Here is a 24,403-nt window from a genome sequence, read left to right on the forward strand (position 1 = left end):
ATAAATCCAATGCGTCATGAAACTTAAATAATAAAAAAAAAACAGTAAGTAAATAAGAACATGAAGAAAAACAAACAATAAAAGTTTACAACTAAACAATTGATTTTTGATTCAACAAAGAGAGTTTTACTGGAATTCAAAAGTTTTTGCGTCGGAAACTTAATTTATTACTTGGCTTTTGACTGTAAGTACCTAAATATTTATGGCTTGTGTAAGAAAAATACTTTAATACAGTACATAATAAATAAAAGTAAGAATATCATATCTTCATCATGCTCAATAGAAAACAAAAACAAATAGGTGATTAAGCGAAACTTATGAGAAAGCATATCTTTTGTCGTCATTTCAGGGTTAAATCCACAATAATAGTATTTTATGCAACTGGCGTTTAAGTGGTTTAAGTGAGGTCAAAAAAGACGTCAGTAATAATTTGAGGCGAAGCCAAAAATTGTTAATAAGGACGCCAGGAGTATTTTTGACTCCGTTAAACACTGTTGCATACAATACTTTTTCTGCGACCATGAACTTACTTTTTAATAGTTTTCTAGAATAACTTTCGTTAAATTCGCACTGTTTCATGTATTTTGACGCGTCGGCCTCCCCTCTGTTCCTGCCTCACCCTGTCGCTCGCACTCCCCCGCGCCGCCGGCATCCCCCGGCGCCCCGCGCACCCACGCTATATCCATTAAAGGCTTGCTAACAATGCTTTATAGAACAGTCAATGAATGCTCAAAAGGGGGGTCTAGGTGGAATGGCCAAAAGCAGAAAGTTTCACTACGGGATGTTGTTAGGGATAGTCAGGAGACATACATACTAAAAGTCCTCGGACTTTGGACGTGAGCTCGAAGAGGGGAATGAAAAAGGTCCCATTTTTTGGTTTTTTGCTCATATTTCAAAAACCGGCCAAGAACGTGTCGGGCCACGCTCAGTGTAGGGTTCCGTAGTTTTTCGTATTTTTCTCAAAAACTACTGAACCTATCAAGTTCAAAACAATTTTCCTAGAAAGTATTTATAAAGTTCTACTTTTGTGATTTTTTTCATATTTTTTAAACATATGGTTCAAAAGTTAGAGGGGGGGGGGACGCACTTTTTTTTTCCTTTAGGAGCGATTATTTCCGAAAATATTAATATTATCAAAAAACGGTCTTAGTAAACCCTTATTCATTTTTAAATACCTATCCAACAATATATCACACGTTGGGGTTGGAATGAAACAAAATATCAGCCCCCACTTTACATGTAGGGGGGGTACCCTAATAAAACATTTTTTTTTCCATTTTTTATTTTTGCACTTTGTTGGCGTGATTGATATACGTATTGGTACCAAATTTCAGCTTTCTAGTGCTTACGGTTACTGAGATTATCCGCGGACGGACGGACGGACGGACGGACGGACGGACGGACGGACGGACGGACGGACGGACAGACGGACGGACAGACAGACATGGCGAAACTATAAGGGTTCCTAGTTGACTACGGAACCCTAAAAACTATGCGTCATAAGAAATTTTGATTTACTACACTTTGAAAGCTTATAAAATTCTCTATAACTTTGATCTAGAAACTTTTTTCTATTCTTAACCATTGTCCAGGTATGAGCTCCTAAAAACTGTTAATTTTTTTTTAAATCGTCCCCCCCCCACTTTTTGTTTCACTTGAAAAATATTTATCTTAGACAAAAGTTTTCTTAAAAAATCTTGTAGATCAGTCAAATACCTTTCATAATAATTATGTGTACATAATTATGCTTCTGTGTCATGTACCGTTGAATAATTATACGACTTTAAAACGAAATGAAACAACAAATGTATGTGATAAACGTGTAAAATGTGTATTTCATGAACATGATTGTATTACATACATACAACATACATACAATCACGCCTGTATCCCATAAAGGGGTAGGCAGAGCACATGAAACTACTAAAGCTTCAGGGCCACTCTTGGCAAATAAGGGGTTAAAAGAAAACGAAACTGGCATTGCAGTGACAGGTTGCCAGCCTCTCGCCTACGCCACAATTTAACCCATATCCCATAGTCGCCTTCTACGACACCCACGGGAAGAAAGCTGTATTACGATGCTGTATAAATGCATTCACACAATAGGTAACAATACAATTAGCTGTACATAAAGGCCTTCTCACACCCACATCTACCACTACTACAAACTCTGGTGCACCGGCAAAATATTAACTTCAGTATTTCTTCCGGAGCAGCTGGTACTTTGGTTTGCACAGGAATCAGTAAGTTGCTTTCGTTCCGTGCCCATCCCCATTCATCATCCTCCTTGCGTTAGATATCCCGGCATTTGCCACGGCTCATGGGAGCCTGGGGTCCACTTTGACAACTAATCCCAAGATTTGGCGTAGGCACTAGTTTTACGAAAGCGACTGCCATCTGACTTTCCAACCCTAACTAGGACTTATTGGAATTAGTCCGGTTTCTTCACGATGTTTTCCTTCATCGAAAAGCGACTGGCAAATATCAAATGACATTTCGCACATAAGTTCAGAAAAAAGTCACTGGTATATTAGCGAGGGAGGTAAAAAAAGTGTGGAATACTGATACAACTAACTAACATATAGTTTCGGAGGTAAGAACTGAAAATAACAGCTTAAGTTACAATTATGTCCTAACTCTTAAAAGTTTTCTACTACTATTCTACTTTAAATCAAATTTTAACGTAAAAAACGGGCCAAGAGCGTGTCGGGCCACGCTCAGTATAGGGTTCCGTAGTTTTCCATATTTTTCTCAAAAACTACTGAACCCATCAAGTTCAAAACAATTTTCCTAGAAAGTCATCTTTAAAGTTCTACTTTTGTGATTTTTTTCATATTTTTTATTAAACATATGGTTCAAAAGTTAGAGGGGGGGGCGCACTTTTTTTCCTTTAGGAGCGATAATTTCCGAAAATATCAATATTATCAAAAAACGATCTGATTAAACTCTTATTCATTTTTAAATACCTATCCAACAATATGCCACATGTTGGGGTTGGAATGAAAAAAAAATATCAGCCCCCACTTTACATGTAGGGGGGGTACACTAATAAAACATTTTTTTCCATTTTTTATTTTTGCACTTTGTTGGCGTGATTGATATACATATTGGTACCAAATTTCAGCTTTCTAGTGCTAACGGTTACTGAGATTATCCGCGGACGGACGGACGGACGGACGGACGGACGGACGGACGGACAGACAGACATGGCGAAACTATAAGGGTTCCTAGTTGACACCGGAACCCTAAAAAAGGTTTTTACTTGACAAATACTGGACCAAGTGCGCTAAATACTCATATACTGGATCAAGTACTCTATATCATAAACTGTTATAAATTTGAAATCCTCATGAAAGCAGAAATAACCTCATTGATTTCGTTAAAACAAATCCGAATTTTTATGTTATTACGTGAACAAATATGTTAGTTAAAATGTTACTTTGTACCTTTGAACGGCTCTCCTGTAAAATCATGATTTTGCACTTGCCTCAGTATCCTTAGGAGGTATCGATATAACTTACACGTGTTTTAATTTACTCGCTGCCTCTTTGGGCGGGACGGTATTAATCGGTCTTCTTTGTTTGTTTGAAATGTTGTTGGTCTCACACCTTACTACTGTTGACAAACACTGCAATTCTCTATTATAACCTTGTGTGTTACTGTGTTTGTTGTCCCAAATAAATTAAACAAATTGAAACTGTTTCTTCCACGTCGTCTGGATCAGATGTGACAAATGTATCTTAGACAATATCCTCCCCGCCGTTATCATCAGTGTCTTCCTCTATCCTGGCGGTGTCGTTGACTTTCGATCCGGAGGTCGCGGGTTCGAACCCGACTCGTGCCAATGACTTTATTCTGAACTTATATGCGAAATGTCATTTGATATTTGCCAGTCGCTTTTCGGTGAAGGAAAACGTCGTGAGGAAGCCGGACTAATACCAATAAGTCCTAGTTACCCTTCGGGTTGGAAAGTCAAATGGCAGTCGCTTTCGTAAAACTAGTGCCTACGCCAAATCTTGGGATTAGTTGTCAAAGTGGACCCCAGGCTCCCATGAGCCGTGGCAAATGCCGGGATATCTAACGCAAGGAGGATGATGAATGGGGATGGGCACGGAACGAAAGCAACTTACTGATTCCTGTGCAAACCAAAGTACCAGCTGCTCCGGAAGAAATACTGAAGTTAATATTTTGCCGGTGCACCAGAGATTGTAGTATTGATAGATGTGGGTGTGAGAAGGCCTTTATGTACAGCTAATTGTATTGTTACCTATTGTGTGAATGCATTTATACAGCATCGTAATACAATCATGTTCATGAAATACATATTTTACACGTTTATCACATACATTTGTTGTTTCATTTCGTTTTAAAGTCGTATAATTATTCAACGGTACATGACACAGAAGCATATGTACACATAATTATTATGAAAGGTATTTGACTGATCTACAAGATTTTTTAAGAAAACTTTTGTCTAAGATAAATATTTTTCAAGATATGGAGCAATCTATGAAACAAAAAGTGGGGGGGGGGGGGGGGGGACGATTTAAAAAAAATTAACAGTTTTTAGGAGCTCATACCTAGACAATGGTTAAGAATAGAAAAAAAGTTTCTAGATCAAAGTTAAAGAGAATTTTATAAACTTTCAAAGTGTAGTACCTAAACCAAAATTTCGTATGACGCATAGTTTTTGAAATATGAGCAAAAAACCAATAAAATGGGACCTTTTTCATCCCCCCTCTTCGAGCTCACGTCCAGTCCGAGGACTTTTAGTATGTATGTCTCCTGGCTATCCCTAATAACATCCCGTAGTGAAACTTTCTGGTTTCGGCCATTCCATCTACTCGTTGACCAAGCTATTAAGACGATACGGTAGGGGTCAATTTTCCATACAAACGCTCTCGACTATTTCCTCCCTGCAGGCCTAGCACATGATGGCCGCGGGAGTATGTCGCCGCGAGATAGACTACCTGTCCTTATGTCATTAATACAATTAGACAAAGACGTGTCATCTATCTCGCGGCGACATACTCCCGCGGCCATCATGTGCTAGGCCTACTGGTTTTTGAAGATAGAGCAATGATTTTTTCAACACAGATTGTTATTATTTTTATCTGTGTCGGACCGTTTTGATTTTTTTGATATTCTGCTTTTTTCATTGTGGCGCAAAAAAAGGTGTGATACTCAAGATTGGTAACAATTAACCAAAAAAGCGAAACGGTCCGACATAGATTATTTCATTGTTATTCAGATTCTCAAATTTCGTTCCGATTAATTAAGTTTTGAAGGAGGAAAGAGTCGAGAGCGGAACCTCGATTTTAAAGATTTTTTTGAAATATCTTTTGACTGAGTTGTTCTTAATGGACAATTTTTTTTCGATAAATCTAGTTAATAACACTTGTATATTTAACTAAAATTCCCAAGTTGAAAAGGGGGCTCCTTTCCATTTTAGCATTTTCGCTACCGTATCCTCTTAAGAACATATCGTATGCGTGGGTGCGCGGGGCGCCGGGTGGGGGCGGGCATCTTTTATGTAGGGTTTTAACGATCTATGCACGACACTGTAAATGACGAATAACAATACGGGAGTAGAAAAAAGTTGTTAAGTACCCACGACCATGGTCATATTACACTGAAAATTTCAAATGTTGTCGTAAGGGACATTTTGTCGTAAGTAAATTAAATACTGCATAGAAATCAGAAAAAATCTCTATCAGCCTATAATATAATATAGCCTAGACATGATCTATTGAAACCTTTAATTGAAAGTAGCATGTCTTTTTGGTGCCAGCAACAACAGTTACAATAAAGGCATTTGAAAATTACTGAGACATATACCACAGATCAAATAATACTAGTACAGATACCTAACCCCATACTAAAAATGGGCGCCGTCCTAAGTATTCTAGACCTGTGTACTAAATTTAATCCACACTCAAAGAGCTAGATGGCGCCAGTAGCCACGCGTGGCCAACAAAACTCTTATCAGTATCCTACGTCGAAATAGTCATTAAACTGCAACATCTTGCGACATCTGTTTTAGCTTTCACGCACCAAACATACAACGTCATGTGCACGTTTAAAGTCAGACATTACTAGATGGCGTTGTAGACAGCCTACCAGTGGATTGTATGCCGCGCGGTTAGTATGTGTGCGTGCAGGTGGTGCGCAATGTACGTACGCGCTTGTAACAGAACAAGCGTCTATGACTAGGAAATGGACTTGTTTTTACATATAAAACTTACGGCAAATCAACTTTTCCTTGACCAACTTTTTGGTGCATATTTCCTTCGGGATTTCATTGAGTATTTTAACAAATAATATCTGTGATGCTTAATCACATGTTTAGTTACGTCATCACTCATAAAATTCACTATTATTCGATGCCCAACTTATTGGAAAAAGCTTATTTACAAACTATATTCACATGGATGGATTGTTGACATTGACAATCTGATCTGACAAACGAATGGCGTTCCGATATTGCGTCTTGGTTCCAATTACAAGTCAGAAAGGTAATAATCACTAATATTGATTATTATGCTTTCTGAATATATCATTCAATGTAACAATTAGGAACAAATGTGATCTTTCATTGCGAAGTTACTTACTAAATTGATTTAAACAATCTTTCACAAAATAATATTTACGTAAAAATATTTATCGATTTACGGAATGTTCCACTACTGGATGAGATAGGAATCAATATCAATAGCTCTGTCTCACTCTAAAACACGTGCAATCATGCAGATGTTACTATTGAGAAGTAAAACGTACGTGCTGAGCTGTCTTGGACATTAATGCCTAAGGCGTACGACTTAGTAAACAAAACAGTTACGACTTTTTTCTTATAAGTGTAATTTAGCGGCTATCCATTGTAATTTGCCGCCAGTCGCCTTTTTGTAGCTCTTTTGTCGCCAGTCGCTCTTTTGTAGCCGTTTTGTAGCCGTTTTGTAGCCCTTTTGTAGCCTTTTTGTAGCCCTTTTGTAGCCTCTTTGTAGCTCTTTTGTAGCCTCTTTGTAGCTCTTTTGTAGCCTTTTTGTAGCCGTTTTGTAGCCGTTTTGTAGCCCTTTTGTAGCCCTTTTGTAGCCGTTTTGTAGCCGTTTTGTAGCCGTTTTGTAGCCGTTTTGTAGCCCTTTTGTAGCCTTTTTGTCGCTCATTTTGAATCTATAAAAGGGTCGGAGCGAGCCGACGCGCGTCATTCTTAAAATATCTACAAGACTAGCAGTGTCTCTGGCTTTCGTGTGTTGCTGGTGAGTGAAGTTGTTCTGCTATTGTTTCTCTGTTTGTTTTTACTTGGAAATTATTCTAAGTGATTGTAAACTTTGAAATTGTGTCTCTGTTTGATTGTGCGGGGACAATATCGTCGTACAGTTGAACCTAGGCCTGTGGTGGAATTGCTTTACCGTCAGTTGTGGGGTTAATTTAGTGTTCTATTTATAGTGTAGTGTTACATTTAAATTGTTGTGTATAGTGAAGTTTTCTGTGCTTTGTTTCATGAGTGCCGTCAAGCAATACAAAGACTGGGTCGATGTATGGCTGGTGCTTGGAGATAAGTCTGTGTTTGGTTTTGTAGGGAGTAATTCTTGCAAAACTAAGCTTAGATTATAGCACGTAAAGGAAACTTCACTCGTTTGTTTAGTTGGTCAGTAAAATTGAATTTAGTAATTTTCTATGGGATTATTTTGTGAAAGTTATAAGCCAGATCATTGTTTGTGACAGACTGTTGTCCGGCTAGGCGCTTCTTCCCTTACGGTGTCAAATAAGAGGCGTCTAGGGGTCTTTTTGTTCCAAGTGGAGGGCTTGGACGCTTTTCTATACTTACAAAAGCGTATTTTCTCACCGGTCTCAAAGAGTCCAACTGTTAGATGGAAGTGAGGACTTTCACGATTGACGAAAGACATTAGGAGTAATCCTTGCTCACTGAAGTCGGCAGTATTTGAGGCTGGGGTCCTATATATATTTATATTTATTTACTCGGTGCTCTGGTCCATGCTGGCGTTGGTCGCTGGAGATTTCGGTTGTGATTGATCCATATCTAAGTAAAGTTTGATCGCAGCTGGGTTTCCCATGTGGCTGGTACTGGTATGTCCTAGAATACTGGATATATACACGGATAGGGCGATCTACTCTCTGCTACCCTAGCCCGCGGGCAAAAGCAGAGGGGGGGATCAGAACTCAAGCCTATAGGTTGCCTATCTCAGCTTCGCTGGCTGAACTGTACAGCTTATGGTAGGGATACACTTGTGCATATTCTGAACATTAGATCTATGGTAAGTGATGGTCTGTGTTTCAGATATGCTAGAATAGGGAAAACGATAGGAATAGGGTAGAGTCACACACTATTTCTATAAAAGTAGAGTTCTTTTATGATTGGTCTTGGAATATAATTGGTCAACGTGTATTGTGGAGAGATAATTTAACTACTACTATTATGGTTTTAATGGACTTTAAATGTGGTGTTTACTATCTTAAAATATGTGGTAAAACTGGTAATTTATAAAAACTCTTATTACTTAATTTATTTGAGTGAAATTAATAATTGTGGTAGCAATTTCTGATTTTTCGGTGTGGCTGCGGGACACTTAGTGTTGCTAACTGGTTTTTCAGGGTAAATTCTATCAAGTTGGTTAGGGAAACAAACTATTCTTTGGAATAAAAAGTATAGGTTTGTTATAGGGCCCAGTGGCATGCGAGCGCCGTCCACTGATGGAAAGTCTAAAGCTTAGGAAAGTTTGACTTACTTATTTCTTATAAAAGTTAGCAACTGCTCGGTGTTTCGATAAAACATTAGAAAGATCGAGAAGTTATGGTCTATTAGCAGTATTGGGGAAAAGGGGGGGTTTAGCTAGGGACAAGAAACAAAATAAAAAAGGGGTTAGTTTGTAGATAGATAGCCCTTCAGGCTTACTTGCTTAGGATGCCCGATAATGTGGTTTGATTGGGCCTAAGGATTCCAGACGGTATCGCAAGTTCTCACCCCAAACCGGAATCGAAAATAGAGCGTAGCCGATGTTTTCTAAAATATTTTTTTAATATTTATTTCATGTATGTTTCACTCACTAACTTTTATTCTAAAATTCCTTCATCACGTCATTAATTTTCTCACTCATAACTTTCTAGGCCTAAATCTGATAAAATACTCTTCTATAACACTATATTATTATGCTACAATAACCTTTATTCTTTTCCAAAATATAAATAAATAAAATTTTAAAAATTAGTCAAAAATACAGCTGATACTCATTAAAGGATCTAGGTTATCGCGGTTCACTTCGAAGGGTTCTACTTATTCACGCTAGACGATCACAAGGCCAAATTTACGGGGTATTTTTAAAGGGGGGTTAGTAATACTAATGGTTAGTCAAGTAAGTAAGTAGATAAGTAAGGTGAGCGGAGGTTTAGTTACATTTGGTGCCGTGACCAGGATCTAAGATGTGCTCTGTAGAACACATCTTGGATACCAAGGTTTATAAATAAATAATAGGAATTAGCTTTACCAGGCTACATTTGTTGTTGTGAAAACGAGTGGGTGTGCTGTATTTCTTGACTTATTTCATCTCTAAATAAAACTCATATACCTAATATTTTTATTCAATCGCTATTTCATAAAAACAAAAATAACTTTATTGTTAATAAACACGTCTGTAGTATTTTCTTCCATTGTTAATTCTTGCCGCGTTCCGAGCGAAGTCATGCATCAGTATAGAACCAATGATATTTTCGTTTTCCTTTGGTACCTGAAAAATAAAAAAATAAAAATTAAAATAGCGTAGTAAACCTAGACAAAATCTATTTCCAGAAAATTAACTCATAATCGTAGTGGTTGAACTAAACATCGTCCCGATTAGGCCATTTGGTTGCATTGCTACGTAGCAATTGTTGGCATTGGCGCATCTTGACGTTCCCTTGCGCCTGTGCGTAGTACTATTATTTATTCTGTGTCTTAATGTATGTTTTATGGCTGTTGTATAGGCAGGGCAAGTACTGGAAATACTAGGTACTTATATAGAAAATACCCATGTATCTAAAATAATAGGAAGCGCGGAGCTGTAGCACTTTAGAAGAGTTTGCCACCTCGTGACCGGAATTGGAAACATAAGTGTGTACACAATGTACAATAGTAATAGAATTTCATGTTAAAACAAATAGTTCTCTATATGCCCAGTACATTTTCTTAGCAGGTTCTGCCATCTTCAGGGCTATTTTGAAAGCTTTACATCACGTTTGCGCTTTACATTGGAGATCGGATAGCTTCGATGCTGTCTTATATAGTCCATGAACACTCTCTGATGTTATGTATGTTCCTGGAAGACGTCTGTTATACAGAATTTCATTTATAGGCAGGATAACTACTAGTTAGGACAGTAAGTAGGTCGTTATCATAATCTAGGTGTAAGACTATATTATCTCAGATAACCTAGGATACCTAAGCCCTAGATTTAAGACCTAGTAATACAAGAAGATAGGCTTTAGTCTAATGGCTATGGGGGCGCGATTATTCGTTGTCGCGCTGAAGTACAATATTATATGGGGCGTCCCGCCATTTTTCTATGAATGCTGAATAGCTACACGCATGTGATACTATGACAAGTACATCCTTCGATGGATGGTTTGTTTGCATTTTAGTTGTCACGCTATAATCTACGTATTGTCTCACAGGATTTCATACATCATACAATAAATTGACAAAGTCTTTATACTGAATATTTTCACTATGAGAAGAACAGGTTTCTGTCTGTTAAGATATAGGTATTAATAATATTAGGACTAATTTTAGTTCATTAGCTTATAAGTCATCATATATTTTCATATTACATCCGTAGTAAACAAGCATACGTCCCTCTTGATGGTGAGAGGTCACCGTAGCCTATATCTGCCAATTATTTCAATAAATTAAATGCACAGTGCGAATTTCAACTTTCTATAAGTATATATTTTTGCTATAGTACAAACAAGTATGTATGTATGAACAATATTTTCAACTGGTACACATGACATGTTATCTCACTTAGATTGTGTAAACAGCTTTTATACGGAACCTTACACTGTCGCAATATTTCACGGATCAGGCATATGCCAAATGCCAACATACATATTTTATTAGTTAAGTTAAATAGCTACACAATCGTCACCAGATTTCCTACAAAATTACCAGCATCTGGGAGGTCGTACCTTGCCATACCTTAACTCCACCACTGCTTGATCATTGTCACAATTGCTTAATGAATTTCATGAAAATTGATTGAAATTTGTAATATTCCTGTTAAGTAGGCATAGATAATAAGCACTATTATCATTATAAAACCATATTTCACTGAGGTTCAGAAAAAGTATGTAGTATGTGGTACGCATTAAGTATGTAAACTTACCTAACGTGACCGGGTCCAGTCTGATTGTCGGATTACTTTGTTGTTCAGTAACGTTGAACGAGCTGGTAGTGCAGATCAGCGAGACTGAAGGGAAATAGTCAGACATTAGAAATGTTCATGTGGATAGCGTAAGAAAAGGGTTTAGTTTTAGAGTGGGGTTCTGCCAAATAGGAACAATATTATTTCACTTATCTATTCACGGGGGCGCGTCGCTTAATTTTTGGAACTAAGACACGCCCATGAGAAATATTGTGTCAGAAAAAACAATGCATACAGCAAAATTTACAAAAAGGAAATTAAAAATAAAAAAAAGTTTGAGAACCCCTGCCTTGCAGTTCATATCTACATGAGCTAGGACATAAATTAGTAATAAGTTTGCTTAGCCAATAAAATGATGATGAGTCAGTTAAGTTTGATTTTTATCCGGTCGCTCATGCCTCGCCGTTTTGCTTTACGCTTCACTTCAATTTTCTAGATAATGATGCCATGAGCTGTTCACTTTTAAATTTAATAATTAGAACGTGTTATTATAATAAAACATAAGTACCTTTCATTTATATGAAGTCAGTAGATATATGGAAGACGGTCCAACCTGAAGCATGGCCTTTCGGGTAAAACCTGAAATTGTACATATTGAAAGATTAGTTAAAAAAAGGGTGTATGTATGTTTAAGGAATCTTATTTGTAAATATGTATCATTAAGATTGTTTATATTTATCTAGGCCATTCATGGTTAAGAAAAAAAAAAGAAGAACAACCATATCCATGTTTCTATGTAAAATTTCCTGCCGAGTCGTTTTACTCACTAAGTAGAGTTAATTAAGTTAAAAAGTAGCTGTTTAGTGGCAATGATTTTTTGTACTTACTTGAGGATAGTGCTAAGACGGAGTACAGTCCATAAAGGACACACCGGAAAATTCCTCAGTCCACCTGCACATTGCCGACAGCTGGTTGATGTTCTTCAAGGATGGTTACCCATTTCATATACTGAAAATTAATGCATACATTGTTTAAACTCAATGTAGCAGAAATAAAATCTATGCTAAGTCTGGATTTTTAGTCTACATAATTTTATTTAAGTATCAGACGTCAAGTTTTATCTTTGAAAAATACAAAATTAAAGTTTAGACAAGATTCAATGCCTATTTTTAAATGCCATGACATTCGTTTGAGGTCCTACAAATATTATTTTCCATAGCCCATAAGCCAGCGCTTCAGAAAAATAATTGAGAAGTATATATGTTGGTACGGAAACAACGTTACAATTTCCAAGAACAGTTAGGTAGCCTAGATCAAATAAATTAGTCAAAGATATAATTTTAATGCTTACCGTTTAACCAAGGTATGTTCAGTTTCTATAAATATTGTTTTCCATAAAATTTGTGGCAGATGTGTAGAAATATCGGGCATTGTAAATTCCAATTAGATGTTGACTGAAAAATCAAACAACCATATAAACCTCTTTGAAAGTAGCAAATATATTTTGACAGTTAGGACTATTTCACGTACATTTAGAATATTTAAGATCCTCTTAGGCAATGTGAAAGTCAGAAAGTACGAGTAACGTGGGGAAATTTATTATCATTAACTTATCTGACGACAGAACAATGAAATAAGCAACATTTCACCAATATATTCGGTCTAGTCGTTGTAGTTCGCAAGTATGTTCTGCTGGGTTTCGAAAACGACGACTAGTTTGAAAACACATCAAATAATAAAACAAAAGCTTACCTTTCATGCAAAACTGCTTTTGGAGAAGGCAATTAGTTCACTTTATCAATTGAGGCATAGCCCGATAAGACATCCTTTGCATGGGCTGTTTGCTCATTAGATCATGAGTATGAGCACTAAATTCTTCTATTATCTTGATGAGAAACACAACAAAACACATGTCCATTGCATTCACGTTTTTTTTTTTCCAACAATAATGTCATGTCAATTTCGTAACCTCACTTTCGCTAACGGAAAATTACATTGCAATTGGAGTTCAGAGTTCAATTTGATAAAACAGGCTCACTTTGTCGACAAAATTATTTAGAAGTAACGCGTGTTTAGGGCAAATAATGTTTTGTTTGCATTTTCTTAGTTTGCTAAATGACAAAATGGCGAATATGGACGGCACATGACCGGCGTCGGCACAGAATTGCCTGTCGTATTGTTTAAGCAGATTAAAATAAAGCGAATATTTAAATAATTCTAGTTGTAGATCACGTAATTAATAATGAGCTAAAGAAAACAAAAACGGATCTGCCATTTTTTCGCGAACAAGCGGATTAGCGGTAAGCATGACATAGATTAGAGAAAATAATTTAACCACAGATAACATATATCTTCGCCAAAAGGTGTTCTATCGGTGACATTACACAAACTATCATTGTTTTTAAGTTGGTACGCTTGATCGGTCATACAATTTTCGACAAAAAAAAAATATTCAGTAATTCAGTAATTTATTGTCCGGTGTTGTCATTTACAAAACTTTACTTCACTTTTCTCTACTTCATTATAGTAAAATTAATACAATAGATGTATTTAAATACAAAAGATTTTGTTAATTTAATTTTCTATTGCTTAAATCACATCAAACTATTCAAGTTGTGTAGATTTTGAACGGTATTTTGTAAATAGGGCCTAACACATGTCCCCTTACAAGTGCGGTCCGACCGTCTGTTAGATCCTTAAAGAATCTCACAATATATTTTTAATGTGGTCACACTTTTGTAAACCGATGCGCACACGCGATTTCCTACGCATTGACAAATTTACACGATAGTTTTCGTTCGATTTCATTAAATTATGAAAAAAAAAAAAATCAATTATATATTTCTAATAACTAGTCAAATATTTGAACATTATGATAGGCTAAATTTATGATATCAAATAATTGTTTTGTTGATTTAATGTTTGTGACTACACAAAACACTTTAGTGTGTTTACAATGAAAATACGCCCATGAGGACAATTGTAAAAGAAAAAAAAAACGGTTAAGGATGACAATATTGACAGTGACAGTTCCTTACGAAAAAAAATCTGAGCGCGAAGTTATTAAATTTTATTTAAGAAAACCGATTTCACTGAAATTATAGTGTTATGTAGCTTCAAATAATTAGTGTAATTGATAGTGTAGGAGCACGTGTCATTTTTAGTGACGTCTTATTATCACACGAAGAGAAATTTGAGGGTTAACTACGGTTTGAAACGAAGAGCTCTGCTAATGAAAACATAGTGAATTTCAATTAGTTTAGGCCATAATTAGTCAGTTGAAAAAGGTGTTAGTGCGACAGTGCAAGATTTGAGTACAAGGAGACAGAGTTAGCAACAGTTTGGACGCGAAAAACATGAAGTGAACATTGAGATATTTCGTGGGACGTTCGAGTTGAAGTACCCGGCTTTTGATGTCAACTAACGGAGGAGTAAGAGTTTTTGAGCCTGGTCTCATACCTGCTCATAGGACCAACGTGTTACTGAAGATTTTCAATATGATTATGTTGTTATTGGTGCCATATTATGCCACACTACGCAGAAGAATGGAACAGAAAATGAGGATCAAGAAAAATACATATATGTAAGTGTTCAAAACCCCAGTTAATTTACCCTACGAGTATTTTTGTTTTATCAAGCAAACAAGACGGAGTTTTATAGTCTGCAGTAATTTTTGAGTTAGAAAAATTAAAGTCACTTAGCGATCAGACATCATACTTGAGGAAAAAAAAAAAATAATAATAATAATTGTAGGTGAACGTAAATGAGACGTACGTCTCATATGGTTAAAGTACCTAGATGGTCCTGCAACCTTAGTTGGCATATTTTTTTTGGAAAATATTTTAACGCTTGTGATTTTTATTTTATCTTTCCCTCTGTTTATTGGAAGTCTTTAACTTAACTTTAGTTTTAACCTAAGATAGATTCTTACCACAGCAGTGTTTCTGTCATTGAACATAGTGGATCAGCGAGGATGGTGGAAACATGCGGAGAAAACTTCAGTGTGTGTTTAAGTGCATGCTTAGTAACGCTAGTGAAATAACAAGTGTTTATGATATTCGATTTATGCAATATTTTATTTTTTGACCAATGATTGGACAAATAAGGACTAGCCAACTTTAGAGTTGAAGAAATATTCATTGGTTTCAAGTTACTTGCTGTGTTCAAAAATAAGTAACTGGATCTTTTGCGGTTATGCTGATTGTGATCAAGTGTGCAGCGTGTCTTCGGAAGAGATTTCATGGTGTCCTGGGTTATGACACCGACTGAGAAGAGAATAGTTTGGAAAATTTTGAAATATTACCAGGAGGCCAGCAGGATTTAACCATCATCATTAGCTACTCAAGAACCCATCATAGAACTAGCCAAGTATGAAGGGAAAAAAGGAAGAGAGACACCTTTGACCAAGTTCCTCAACCCATTGTCGTGTTTGTTAACAATTTGCTAAGTTTGCTGCAGCTGCGAATGCCATGAAGAAGGAATGGATTGTCTGAGGTTACAAAACTTTCGGGGCATGTTATACAATATTGAAGACATAGAATAGGACAATACAAGTTTTAAGCTCGTTTCAAGAAAAAAATCATTATTTTGTTATATTATTATTCAATCAAATAAAAGTATTTTGAACCTATTTATGCCATCATTTTGTATTTTATCATAAGGCAATTAAAACCAAAATAAAATTTTGCAGATAGTTTGAAAAAAAAAAAAGGAATATATTTTATCAAAACCACATCAAATTTGATGTTACATTATATTTTACAAAAAATATCAAAACCATATCAAAATTAAGGATACATCATATTTTGCGGAAAAAAATTGAAAATATGAAAACCACTTCAAAACTGCAATTACTTTTTTTTGCAAAATTGTATTATGCGTTTATTATGAACATTACATGATGTGTAATGTAAATTCTATGAGTATATTGGTTACAAGTTAATGACTTCTTAGTAAAGAATGTTTATTTATTGCGACATACTTATGTGGAACATTATTATTTTTCTTTAAACGTGTCACGAGTTCTTCAAAATTTTATTGAGATGCAGTGTTATTATTATAGGGGTGGTAGAATTCAAAATTTTGTCTGAAATTAATTTTATTTCTATAGTGATCTGTGTGATAAAGGGCTTTATTGGCTAGCACATCGTATAGTTTCTCTGTCATTTAGTAGTTTCGTTCCTAGGATTATAAAATGGTGTATGGTGAATGTAAATTTATAATACGGAATTTTTTTATTATCTAGATAAAGAAGTCGGTTCATTATATGGACAACAATTTTTTTTTTAATCTTTATTTTGTAAGAAGAATATATTGGATATACATTGTATGGTTAGATTATTTTAATATAACAATAACTGGACATCATAGTAGCTAGTCTGCCTGGGGTAGACGTTAGGAAAATCGAGATCGGTGGATAAGCTATTTTTCATTTTAGTTATTACAGTTAGCAGTGATATTTATTATTTATGCGTTATCATTTATTACATTATATAGGGTGGTATACTGTACGATATCGGTAATCACCAGTGCAGATCCTCGATCCTAAGCATAACTTGGTCAGTATTTTATCCTACAAAGATCGGAGTAGAGAGGGCCACTAATTTTTTAGCTGACTGTACTTACTTTTATTAAATTTTTGCATTTTATGTTATCAATTTTGCATTATGAACTGCAGAAAAAAAAAACAACAAAGACAGGGAAATTGAAAGTAGGCTAGTGTTCTTACAGTAATTGACTCTAGTTAAGATGTGAACATAAAATATAACATTCTGTTCGTACGAACATTTTATTTTTAGTATGTGCATCAAACAATTTTCACACATTGTCAAATTGTTTGCGGTTAATAAATACTTTGTAAAAATTAAATATAGATGTATAAAATGAAACCTATCCTAAATAAATTGAAATTTTCTTTGCCTTCGAGTCAGGGTAGAGTGGAGTAAAATGGGATACGTAAACTTTTGAAGTTATTGTGTAATTTTATTTCCATTTTTATTCGTTATTTTGATTACTTTTAAAAGCGTTGGCTTTCTGTTGAGATCGAGTGAAAGAGCGAATGAGGAAGTAAGAATGGTTACATTATGTGTGTGTGTGTGTGAATAATTTAGAGATGATGAATGTTTATAGATGTAAGAATGTTTTGAATGGGATGAATGACTGAATGATGTGTGTCTTGAATTTTTTTTTTTATAGAATGAGTGGATTGATATAGACAGACAGCGCTGGAAAGTGGTCAAAACTAGTTTGGTTGGAATTTGTGGGGAATAAACAGCGGGGGGGCTGAGGGAAACACATTAGCCATAAAAAGCTTATCGGTTAGGTTAAAATCCAATGGATTCGACCCATTTCAAGGGTAGTTTTTTGTGACTACTAACTACACAAGGTAATAAGACCCACACTGAATCCACACACCTCATCTTGAATGGGATGTATTTGACAATCGACATAAATAAAAGGGCCAAAATCGTCTAGTGAGAACGAGGCTCTTTTCAATATTTGTTTCCTTGTTATGTGTTCAAATATGTGAAGTTTAGTATCATCAAATCATTTCTTCATTTGATCATGATATGGTACCGAGTTGAGGTACATGCTTATGTCATTTAAGGTTTGTTTTATAAAAAAAAAAAAAAAAACACATCCAAACAGATCTTAAGTCAGTATATTTTATTCAAGTATGAGACATGCGCCAAAACATGTTTCTGGAGTGATTAGGTAGAGGAATTGGTTTGAGTTCCGACAATGGAGATTGAAGGCTCTGGACTTATAATGAGAGCTCAAAAGGTTTCTTCGTATTTGCGTGGGAAGTTATTGTGAACTCGTTGAAATTATTACGATAATTATTCCGGTCCAACAGTGTGGATGGAATGAATATTCGCCGCGACCGGGGAACGAGCTAGCAAGAACGGGTTAGTAGGACCTATCAGATTCACAACCTGATATCCCTGGCGGTGCGTGGACTCTGAGAAAGGAGTTATCATGGTTCATTGTCGAGATTCTGATGAGCTGATTTCAAAACTGAGTCGCTAGCAGTCGCATAGTATTGGAATACACACCACACGATTAGAAATGGGGGGAAATTTCCGACTGATCTAGAGATATTTTTCTTTTATTCAATTTTATTGCTTCTTTTGCTAAGTGAGATTGGATTTTTTTACAAACCACTTTGTATTTTATAAAAGAAATCCAATCTGGGGGCGAGTTGTAACAGAACAAGCGTCTATGACTAGGAAATGGACTTGTTTTTACATATAAAACTTACGGCAAATCAACTTTTCCTTGACCAACTTTTTGGTGCATATTTCCTTCGGGATTTCATTGAGTATTTTAACAAATAATATCTGTGATGCTTAATCACATGTTTAGTTACGTCATCACTCATAAAATTCACTATTATTCGATGCCCAACTTATTGGAAAAAGCTTATTTACAAACTATATTCACATGGATGGATTGTTGACATTGACAATCTGATCTGACAAACGAATGGCGTTCCGATATTGCGTCTTGGTTCCAATTACAAGTCAGAAAGGTAATAATCACTAATATTGATTATTATGCTTTCTGAATATATCATTCAATGTAACAATTAGGAACAAATGTGATCTTTCATTGCGAAGTTACTTACTAAATTGATTTAAACAATCTTTCACAAAATAATATTTACGTAAAAATATTTATCGATTTACGGAATGTTCCACTACTGGATGAGATAGGAATCAATATCAATAGCTCTGTCTCACTCTAAAACACGTGCAATCATGCAGATGTTACTATTGAGAAGTAAAACGTACGTGCTGAGCTGTCTTGGACATTAATGCCTAAGGCGTACGACTTAGTAAACAAAACAGTTACGACTTTTTTCTTATAAGTGTAATTTAGCGGCTATCCATTGTAATTTGCCGCCAGTCGCCTTTTTGTAGCTCTTTTGTCGCCAGTCGCTCTTTTGTAGCCGTTTTGTAGCCGTTTTGTAGCCCTTTTGTAGCCTTTTTGTAGCCCTTTTGTAGCCTCTTTGTAGCTCTTTTGTAGCCTCTTTGTAGCTCTTTTGTAGCCTTTTTGTAGCCGTTTTGTAGCCGTTTTGTAGCCCTTTTGTAGCCCTTTTGTAGCCGTTTTGTAGCCGTTTTGTAGCCGTTTTGTAGCCGTTTTGTAGCCCTTTTGTAGCCTTTTTGTCGCTCATTTTGAATCTATAAAAGGGTCGGAGCGAGCCGACGCGCGTCATTCTTAAAATATCTACAAGACTAGCAGTGTCTCTGGCTTTCGTGTGTTGCTGGTGAGTGAAGTTGTTCTGCTATTGTTTCTCTGTTTGTTTTTACTTGGAAATTATTCTAAGTGATTGTAAACTTTGAAATTGTGTCTCTGTTTGATTGTGCGGGGACAATATCGTCGTACAGTTGAACCTAGGCCTGTGGTGGAATTGCTTTACCGTCAGTTGTGGGGTTAATTTAGTGTTCTATTTATAGTGTAGTGTTACATTTAAATTGTTGTGTATAGTGAAGTTTTCTGTGCTTTGTTTCATGAGTGCCGTCAAGCAATACAAAGACTGGGTCGATGTATGGCTGGTGCTTGGAGATAAGTCTGTGTTTGGTTTTGTAGGGAGTAATTCTTGCAAAACTAAGCTTAGATTATAGCACGTAAAGGAAACTTCACTCGTTTGTTTAGTTGGTCAGTAAAATTGAATTTAGTAATTTTCTATGGGATTATTTTGTGAAAGTTATAAGCCAGATCATTGTTTGTGACAGACTGTTGTCCGGCTAGGCGCTTCTTCCCTTACGGTGTCAAATAAGAGGCGTCTAGGGGTCTTTTTGTTCCAAGTGGAGGGCTTGGACGCTTTTCTATACTTACAAAAGCGTATTTTCTCACCGGTCTCAAAGAGTCCAACTGTTAGATGGAAGTGAGGACTTTCACGATTGACGAAAGACATTAGGAGTAATCCTTGCTCACTGAAGTCGGCAGTATTTGAGGCTGGGGTCCTATATATATTTATATTTATTTACTCGGTGCTCTGGTCCATGCTGGCGTTGGTCGCTGGAGATTTCGGTTGTGATTGATCCATATCTAAGTAAAGTTTGATCGCAGCTGGGTTTCCCATGTGGCTGGTACTGGTATGTCCTAGAATACTGGATATATACACGGATAGGGCGATCTACTCTCTGCTACCCTAGCCCGCGGGCAAAAGCAGAGGGGGGGATCAGAACTCAAGCCTATAGGTTGCCTATCTCAGCTTCGCTGGCTGAACTGTACAGCTTATGGTAGGGATACACTTGTGCATATTCTGAACATTAGATCTATGGTAAGTGATGGTCTGTGTTTCAGATATGCTAGAATAGGGAAAACGATAGGAATAGGGTAGAGTCACACACTATTTCTATAAAAGTAGAGTTCTTTTATGATTGGTCTTGGAATATAATTGGTCAACGTGTATTGTGGAGAGATAATTTAACTACTACTATTATGGTTTTAATGGACTTTAAATGTGGTGTTTACTATCTTAAAATATGTGGTAAAACTGGTAATTTATAAAAACTCTTATTACTTAATTTATTTGAGTGAAATTAATAATTGTGGTAGCAATTTCTGATTTTTCGGTGTGGCTGCGGGACACTTAGTGTTGCTAACTGGTTTTTCAGGGTAAATTCTATCAAGTTGGTTAGGGAAACAAACTATTCTTTGGAATAAAAAGTATAGGTTTGTTATAGGGCCCAGTGGCATGCGAGCGCCGTCCACTGATGGAAAGTCTAAAGCTTAGGAAAGTTTGACTTACTTATTTCTTATAAAAGTTAGCAACTGCTCGGTGTTTCGATAAAACATTAGAAAGATCGAGAAGTTATGGTCTATTAGCAGTATTGGGGAAAAGGGGGGGTTTAGCTAGGGACAAGAAACAAAATAAAAAAGGGGTTAGTTTGTAGATAGATAGCCCTTCAGGCTTACTTGCTTAGGATGCCCGATAATGTGGTTTGATTGGGCCTAAGGATTCCAGACGGTATCGCAAGTTCTCACCCCAAACCGGAATCGAAAATAGAGCGTAGCCGATGTTTTCTAAAATATTTTTTTAATATTTATTTCATGTATGTTTCACTCACTAACTTTTATTCTAAAATTCCTTCATCACGTCATTAATTTTCTCACTCATAACTTTCTAGGCCTAAATCTGATAAAATACTCTTCTATAACACTATATTATTATGCTACAATAACCTTTATTCTTTTCCAAAATATAAATAAATAAAATTTTAAAAATTAGTCAAAAATACAGCTGATACTCATTAAAGGATCTAGGTTATCGCGGTTCACTTCGAAGGGTTCTACTTATTCACGCTAGACGATCACAAGGCCAAATTTACGGGGTATTTTTAAAGGGGGGTTAGTAATACTAATGGTTAGTCAAGTAAGTAAGTAGATAAGTAAGGTGAGCGGAGGTTTAGTTACACGCTGGGTCCGCTCATCAGTGTGCGTAGTCGAATGCACACGTGCTCACGATAATATTTGTTTCGTTGTATCTATCTACCTCTAATTATAGCTGTTGCGTACTTGCGCGACAAAGCTAGACTACATTTCTGTCGGCATATGGTGTCGACAATTGCCATTCGGCTACGCCGGCTGCTGAGTAAAATATAGCACGCACCTATTAGTATTGGTATTATTTTTAACCGTCGCCTCATCTCTCAAGAAGGACGGTTAAGCTAGGAACATACTACGCGGACGTCCGTCGTAAAACGACCGCGACCGCGACCGATCAGTGTGCACGGAACAAAACATCCAGCGAGCCAGATTTCGATCGGAAGTCCATGCGCTCAAGGCCACGTCCACGTCCGTCGACCGATAGTTTGCACGGTTATGTGTATTTCCATTGTCCAGATTCCCGTCCGCGGTCGATTTACGACGGACGTCCGCGTAGTATGTTCCTAGCTTTATAAAGTCGTCTGTATGTTTTTTTTTTTATTTTTTTTAATGTTTGTTCCTCGATATCTCCGTCGCTTCTGGACCGATTTTGAAAATTTTTTTTTTGATTGAATGTATATGCATACAGATTGGTTCCATTTTTCTCAGAACCCAGTTCTGAAGATGGGATCCTGGAGAAATCGAAGGAACTCCTCGAATCTGAAAGGCATACATATGCTGATTTTTGTGTTTTTAAAGGAACAGCATGCATTTGGGTACGGAAAAGTGACATTTGGTGCAGTGGAACTGCTGATGATGGCTAGAACGGAACTCTTCAAATCTGAACGGCACGCTTATAGTGACTTTGGTATTTTTATAAGAACAGCATGCACTTTCGTCCAGAACAGTGACATTTGGTGCAGTGGAACTGCTGATGATGGCCAGAACCTAAACTTCTCAAATCTGAACGGCACGCTCATAGTGACTTTGCCATTTTTAGGGTTCCGTAGTCAACTAGGAACCCTTATAGTTTCGCCATGTCTGTCTGTCCGTCTGTCCGTCTGTCCGTCTGTCCGTCTGTCCGTCCGTCCGTCCGTCCGTCCGCGGATAATCTCAGTAACCGTTAGCACTAGAAAGCTGAAATTTGGTACCAATATGTATATCAATCACGCCAACAAAGTGCAAAAATTAAAAATGGAAAAAAATGTTTTATTAGGGTACCCCCCCCCCTACATGTAAAGTGGGGGCTGATATTTTTTTTATTCCAACCCCAACGTGTGATATATTGTTGGATAGGTATTTAAAAATGAATAAGGGTTCACTAAGATCGTTTTTTGATAATATTAATATTTTCGGAAATAATCGCTCCTAAAGGAAATTTTGATAGGTTCAGTAGTTTTTGAGAAAAATACGGAAAGCTACGGAACCCTACACTGAGCGTGGCCCGACACGCTCTTGGCCGATTTTTTATAAGAACAGCATGCGCTTACGTCTAGAACAGTGACATTTGGTACAGTGGAACTGCTGATGATGGTCAGAACCGAACTCCTCAAATCTGAACGGCACGCTTATAGTGACTTTGGTATTTTTATAAGAACAGCATCATGCACTTACGTCCAGAACAGTAACATTTGGTGCAGTGGAACTGCTGATGATAGTCAGAACCGAACTCTTCAAATCTGAACGGCACACTCATAGTGACTTTGGTATTTTTGTAAGAAAAGCTTGCATTGAAGTCCAAAACAGTGACATTTATTTAGTTATGTTTGTTAAGCATATTGAGTTTTCAAGTCAAAGTTTGTCAAGCTTCGATTTCTTATAATGTAATCAGATTCATGAGGAATTGAGGAAACTGCTGAAACCTTAACGTTATACGTATATTCATTTGTGTTGCCATCTAAAAATTAAAGCATTAAAAGCAGTTTTAAAAATACTTACAAATTTCTACATAATCCAACATTCGCAAGTAGCTTTCACCAGAACCCGAAAGGCGACGGTTTTTTTTTCTTAAAAATTATGTTGAGCCGTTTTATTATGAGTCCTGTGGCACATTGTTGTTTATATAACCTCGTAAGGACGTCTTGTTAAACCAAATGTTAAAACTCCAGTTTTAAGTAGGTAACATGAATAACAAATTATTTAGTTTCACTAATCAAATTGATTGCTCTATAAATTGATATAATCTGTCAAACAAGTCTGTCAGTAAATAAGAACAAAGAAAACTATAGGTATCCTTTTCTATAGCACCCTAAAGAAAAGGACGCGTGGTAACCTGGTGACGTCTTAGAAAAGTTACTTCGTTGGGTTAGTATCGACACAGATCGACTAGAGAGGTAGTTTATCGATACAATATGTTCGAGAACAGCATATTAATGCAAGTTAAAATAAATCATGTAAATAAAATTGTGTAGCACCACTACCGCCACACAACACCATCTGTCGCTAATAGTATCGAACTACGTACACAGCGTTGGGTGCAGCGCAGCCGACGCGCCGACGCATCTGCGCCTTGTATGTTTCCGCGGTGCACCAATAGATGGCGCCAGTGGAAAAAATAGAACACGCTAACGTTTGGTCAACGTAGAAACATGACCCTCCGGCCTCGACCGGGAATCGTTGAACTTTCGCGGCAGGGAATAGTTCGATGCACGCCTGGTGCCTTAACCGTGTTTAAG

At 36.6% G+C, this 24,403-nt stretch overlaps 1 long non-coding RNA gene across 2 annotated transcripts; it reads right to left on the reverse strand.

Annotated features, from left to right (window-relative positions):
• Positions 1–9,582: 9,582 nt before the first annotated feature.
• Positions 9,583–13,369, reverse strand: LOC125239321. 2 transcript variants are annotated; one of them, XR_007178521.1, is made up of 6 exons: positions 13,104–13,369; positions 12,703–12,805; positions 12,239–12,359; positions 11,920–11,990; positions 11,373–11,456; positions 9,583–9,740 (listed from the first exon to the last, which is right to left on the reverse strand). It is a non-coding gene; the product is annotated as an uncharacterized LOC125239321 (long non-coding RNA). The 2 variants fall into 2 exon arrangements; XR_007178520.1 differs by lacking the exon at positions 13,104–13,369 and having other exon boundaries at positions 12,703–13,063.
• Positions 13,370–24,403: the final 11,034 nt, after the last annotated feature.

The sequence above is a fragment of the Leguminivora glycinivorella genome, chromosome 25, assembly GCF_023078275.1.
Source record: "Leguminivora glycinivorella isolate SPB_JAAS2020 chromosome 25, LegGlyc_1.1, whole genome shotgun sequence".
NCBI lineage: Eukaryota > Metazoa > Arthropoda > Insecta > Lepidoptera > Tortricidae > Leguminivora > Leguminivora glycinivorella.